Below are 6,000 nucleotides of genomic sequence, written 5' to 3'. Positions count from 1 at the left end.
ACTTTTAAACCATGCGGCTGCATGGTTGTTACTTTGGCCTCCGTCTTCGTCCGCTTGTATTAAGTTGATCCACTTTGATTCAGCTTTCAACCCGAACACGAAACTTGTCTCATTTTGAGTCCTGAACATAGTCCCATCAATGGTTTCTTGAATGAGCAATCCCATCGCTTGTTTCACTTGCTTTGCTCTCGATCGCGTCATCGATCCACCTTCGATAATCAAGGGGTCTAAAACTCGAACTCCCCGTCTTCAAGCTTGATTCTTGGATCACATCAACTTTGGTTTATGGTCTTTGTTTGATTGTAATGGCAAAACAATGTCTGTGCTTTTGTTAGGGAAAAAAATTGGATGGATGATTTGTTTTTGAAGTTTGGAATCGACAATGTAGAAATATGGTAAAAACAAGAGCAACACATAATGTTCCCATTGTCAGTTTTCCAAATCAGTAAACCTTCAAAAAACAGCACTTGAAACTTCATAAACACCACCAATTCCTCCCACCATACACCTTAAAGTACCAGTAGATGACAAGACATAACAATAGGACCCACTCCAATATGATTGATCTTCACCATCCTATTCATTTTTAGCTCTTTCTTCTTCCTCTCATTTTCCTTCCGAAGAAGCCTGTTAATTACAGTCTAATTGTTGAGAATTGTTGTTCAACATCAATAAATCAATGGAAGTAGAAGTTGGAATGAAATTGAAAATGGTGGCCCTGAGTGGGTCGCATAGGATTATAACCTTGCGGTCGCACAAGGACCTACCGAAACTTAGGGGCCCGATTTGAGTTTAACCATGTGACTGCATGGATTTGTACCATGCGGTCGCATGGTACAAAAAATCCGACCATTTGAGGTCGATTTTTGGCCGTTGTAAGTACAATCTTGGTGACTTTTGGGTTGATTTTGGCACCATTTCGTACATGTGGCTTATGCTTATAAATAGTGGATCCATATTGAAGGCAAAATTATTACAAAAACATCAAGGTTCCATATTACTTCCAAAATCAAAGATCAAAATCTTTAAAAGTCATATTCATATTCATTCTTTGTGTTCTTCAAGTTTTCTAGGATTTGCACTAGTGTTTTGGTGTTTAAATCCTTGCAAGGCTTGTTATAATCCTGCAAACCATTTGCCAACAACCTTCGAAGCATCTCAAACTCATAGGAGAAGGGGCAAATATCGTTTGAGGACAACGACATCATGTTCAAGCCATTCATTGATACAAGTTCGAGATTATCTTGTTATTGGCGTTTCCGATTCATATTTTGTGATCTCTACTCCAATCCGGTGAATTTTCTCCAACAATCTCAAACGATATTTTTGCAGTGGGAAGCGAGACAACGTTGTCGACAATCAAACTCATGAAGCCAAGACTTAGAGGCCTGGTTTGAGTTTAACCATGCGACCGCATGGGACTGCATGATACAAAAAATCCAACCATTTGAGGTCGATTTTTAGCCGTTATAAGTACATTTTTGGACCATGCGGTCGCATGGTACAAAAAATCCAACTGTTTGAGGTCGGTTTTTGGCCGTTGTAAGTACAAGCGACTTTTAGGGTTATATTTTGGCACCATTTCGTACATGTGGCTTATGCCTATAAATAGTGGATCCATATTGAAGGCAAAATTATTACAAAAACATCAAGGTTGCATATTACTTTTAAAATCTTTAAAAGTCATATTCATATTCATTCTTTGTGTTCTTCGAGTTTTCTAGGATTTGCACTTGTGTTTTGGTGTTTAAATCCTTATAAGGCTTGTTATAATCTTGTAATCCATTTGCCAAACAACCTTCGAAGCATCTCAAATTCATAGAGAAGAGGCAAATATCGTTTGAGGACAACAACATCATGTTCAAGCCATTCATTGATACAAGCTCGAGATTATCTTGTTATTGGTGTTTTCGATTCATATTTTGTGATCTCTACTCCAATCCGGTGAATTTTTTCCAACAATTTCAAAAGATATTTCTGCAATGGAAAGCGAGACAATGTTGGCGACAATCAGACTCATGAAGCCAAGACTTAGAGGCCCGGTTTGAGTTTAACCACGCGTTCGCATGGTACAAAAAATCCGACCGTTTGAGGTCGATTTTTGGCCGTTGTAAGTACAATTTTGGTGACTTTTGGGTTATATTTTGGCACCATTTCGTACATGTAGCTTATGCCTATAAATAGTGGATCCATATTGAAGGCAAAATTATTACAAAAACATTAAAGTTCCATATTACTTCCAAAATCAAAGATCAAAATCTTTAAAAGCCATATTCATATTCATTCTTTGTGTTCTTCAAGTTTTCTAAGATTTGCACTTGTGCTTTGGTGTTTAAATCATTGCAAGGCTTGTTATAATCATGCAAACCATTTGCTAACAACCTTCGAGCATCTCAAATTCATAGGAGAAGGGGCAAATATTGTTTGAGGGCCACGACATTGTGTTCAAACCATTCATTGATACAAGTTCGAGATTATCTTGTTGTTGGCGTTTCCGATTCATATTTTGTGATCTCTACTCCAATCCGGTGAATTTTCTCCAACAATCTCAAACGATATTTCTACAATGGAAAGTGAGACAACGTTGGCGACAATCAAACTCATGAATCAAGACTTGGTGCGGTTAGATCGGTTCGATGGAAAGAACTACACTCGATGGAAAGACAAATTGAAGTTTCTTCTCACTGCACTAAATATCTTCTACATCCTAGATTCGGAATTGGCGCCACTACCGAAACCAACAAATGGAGAAACCGAAGCGGTAAGGAATGAAAGATAAAAACGCCAAGAAGATGAGTTAATATGTCGTGGCCACATCCTCAATGCATTATCCGATCGTTTGTATGACTTATATACAAATACAACTTCAACAAAGGAAATTTGGGATGCGCTCGAAAATAAGTACAAAGCGGAAGAAGAAGGTACAAAGAAATTTATAATTTCTAAGTATTTCGATTTTAAATTTTTAGAGAATATTCCCCTTCTTCCCCAAATACATGAAATGCAAGTAATTGTCAATAAGTTGAAGGCGGTAAAAATTGAAATACCGGAAACCTTTCAAGTGGGGGCTATAATTGTCGACCTTCCTGGAACTTGGAAAGGATACCGGAAGAAGACAATGCATAATTCCGAAGATTATTCTTTGGAACAACTGCAAAAATATCTTCGAATTGAGGAAGAGTCGAGACTACGTGATAAAAGTGATTATCACGAGGGCACTTCCAAAGTAAATGTTGTAGAAAATTCCGAACTGCCAACAAAATCTAACAAAAGGAAGCCTTTAAGAAACTTTAATAAGTTAGAAGAAGACCAAAAGAGGATGCTTTGTTTGTGGAAAATCTGGACACTACGCAAAAGATTGTAGACGTCGAAAACACAACAACTCCGAGAGTAAAGTGAATTCCACCCAACAAGACAAGATCGTGGCCATCGTGAGCGAAATAAATGCAATTAAGGGAAAGGTTCCCGACTGGTGGTATGATACTTGTGCCACGGTGCATGTATCATATGACAAGTTTTTGTTCAAAACATACAATGAAGTGGATTGAAACCAAAAGATCTAAATGGGTAACGAGGTGCGGTCCAAAGTAATTGGAAAAGGAAGTGTAGAAATTATCTTCACTTCTGGAAAAAATGTTACTCTCACAAATATACTACATGTTCCGAATATGAATAGGAACTTAGTGAGTGGAAATCTTTTGAGAAAATCGAGCATTAAAATTATCTTTGAGTCCGGTAAACTTGTATTGTCACTTAACGAAAAATTTGTTGGAGATGACTATTCATATGAAGGAATGGTCAAACTTTGTACTCTTGACAATGAAATAAATAAAGTTGATTTTGCTTACATGATTGATTTATTTTCTTTATGGCATGCTAGATTAGGTCACATAGGTAAAAGTACCATGAAACGCTTGAGAAATTGTGACTTAATTTCATATATGAAAATGATGCCATTAAATACAAAACATGTGTAGAAGCAAAAATGGTTAAAAAGCCCTATCAAACCGTTAAAAGGACTTCAAGCATATTAAAATTAATTCATTCCGATATGTGAATTGAATGGCATGCCAACAAGAGGTGAAAATAGATATTTCATAACATTTATTGATGATTGCTCAAGATATACCTATGTTTATTTGATGAAACACAAATATGAGGCCTTTGATTTATTTAAGACTTATAAAAATGAAGTTGAAAATCACTTAAATAAGAAAATAAAGACCTTAAGAAGTGATAGAGGTGGTGAATATTTCTCTAGTGAATTTAATTTATATTGTGAACAACATGACATAATTCAATAATGTTCTGCACTTAGGACATCAGAACAAAACGATTTGGCTGAAAGGAAGAATAGAACTTTAGTAGAAATGATTAATGCCATGCTTATATATGTTAAGTTGCCGTTTAATTTATAGGGTGAAACTTTATTAAGTGCATGTAAGATAGTTAATAGAATTCTTTCTAAACATACAAAGGTTTCTCCCTATGAATTGTGGAAAGGAAGAAAATCGAACATTGGATACTTTAAAGTGTGGGGGTGTCTTGCTTATTACAAGAACACAAATCCTAATAGAACCAAATTAGGTCCAAGAGGCATTAAATGTGATTTTGTTGGATATGCTAATAATAGTAAATCTTATAGATTGCTAAACTTGGAGACCAATGTGATTATCGAATCAAGTGATGTAGAGTTCTTTGAAGATTTGTTATTATCAGATAATAAATTAAAGGAAAATATTGAAAATATCCCTAGCTCAAGTGGAACACGTGATGAAATATCTTCTAAAGATGTTGATGAGTCTAGTGAACCACGAAGAAGCAAGAGAACTCGAGTTGAGAAGTCTTTGGGACCGGATGAAGTTGATTCTCAACTTATCTCCTTTTACTTAGTAGAAGAAAATGAGTTGAATGTTGTAAGAATAATTCATTTTCTTCTACAAGTAGAAACTGACCCTAAAACTTATAAAGAAGCTATGGCTTCTCGTGATAGCATTTTTTGGAAAGATGCAATTAAAGATGAAATGAATTCGATAATGTCTAATAAAACTTGAAAACTTGTCAATCTACCACCGGGATCCAAACCTATTGGATGTAATGGGTATTTAGGAGGAAATATAATGTTGATGGCTTTCTAAATACTTTCAAAGCTAGATTAGTAGTTAGAGGATATCGACAAAAGGAAGGAATTGACTATTTTGACACTTATGCACAGGTAGCCAGAATAACATCGATTAGGATATTATTCGCATTGGCTTCAATATATGACTTACATGTTCATCAAATGGATGTCAAGACAGCATTCTTATATGGGGATCTCAATGAGGAGGTCTATATGGAGCAACTCGAAGGGTTCGTTCTACCTGAAAATGAACATAAGGTATGCAAGTTAGTAAAATCCTTATATAGTTTGAACCAGGCACCTACGAAATGACATGAGAAGTTTAACTTAGCTATAACATCATTCGGATTTAAACATAATAACGTAGATAGATGTTTATATTCTAAAGTGTATCATGATTATGTGGCATTTATATGTTTATATGTTGACAACATGTTGATTATGAGTAATCACATGGACGATATAGAATAAACAAAAAGACTTCTATCTTCCACATTCAAAATGAAGGATCTTGGTGAAGTGGATACCATTTTAGGTATCAAAGTCACAAAGACTAGTGAGGGTTATCACCTAAGTCAATCACATTATATTGAGAATGTGATAAACAAGTTCAAACACTTGAACATAAAAGAATATAGTACCCCGGTTGATCTAAGTTCAAAACTTGTAAAGAATGATGAAATGATGATTGCTCAATTGGAATATGCTAGTGCTATAGGAAGTCTTATGTATGCAATTCAATGCACAATACCGGACATAACCTATGCCATAAGTAAACTTAACAGGTTTACTAGCAATCCGAGTAATAATAATTGGAAGGTCATTAGGAGAGTTCTTTGATACTTAATGAAAACTAACAACTTTGGCCTACAATATAC

The sequence above is a fragment of the Olea europaea genome, chromosome 6, assembly GCF_002742605.1.
Source record: "Olea europaea var. sylvestris chromosome 6, O_europaea_v1, whole genome shotgun sequence".
NCBI lineage: Eukaryota > Viridiplantae > Streptophyta > Magnoliopsida > Lamiales > Oleaceae > Olea > Olea europaea.
The sequence above is the reverse complement of the archived record's forward strand: the minus strand, read 5'-3'. Positions refer to the sequence as shown.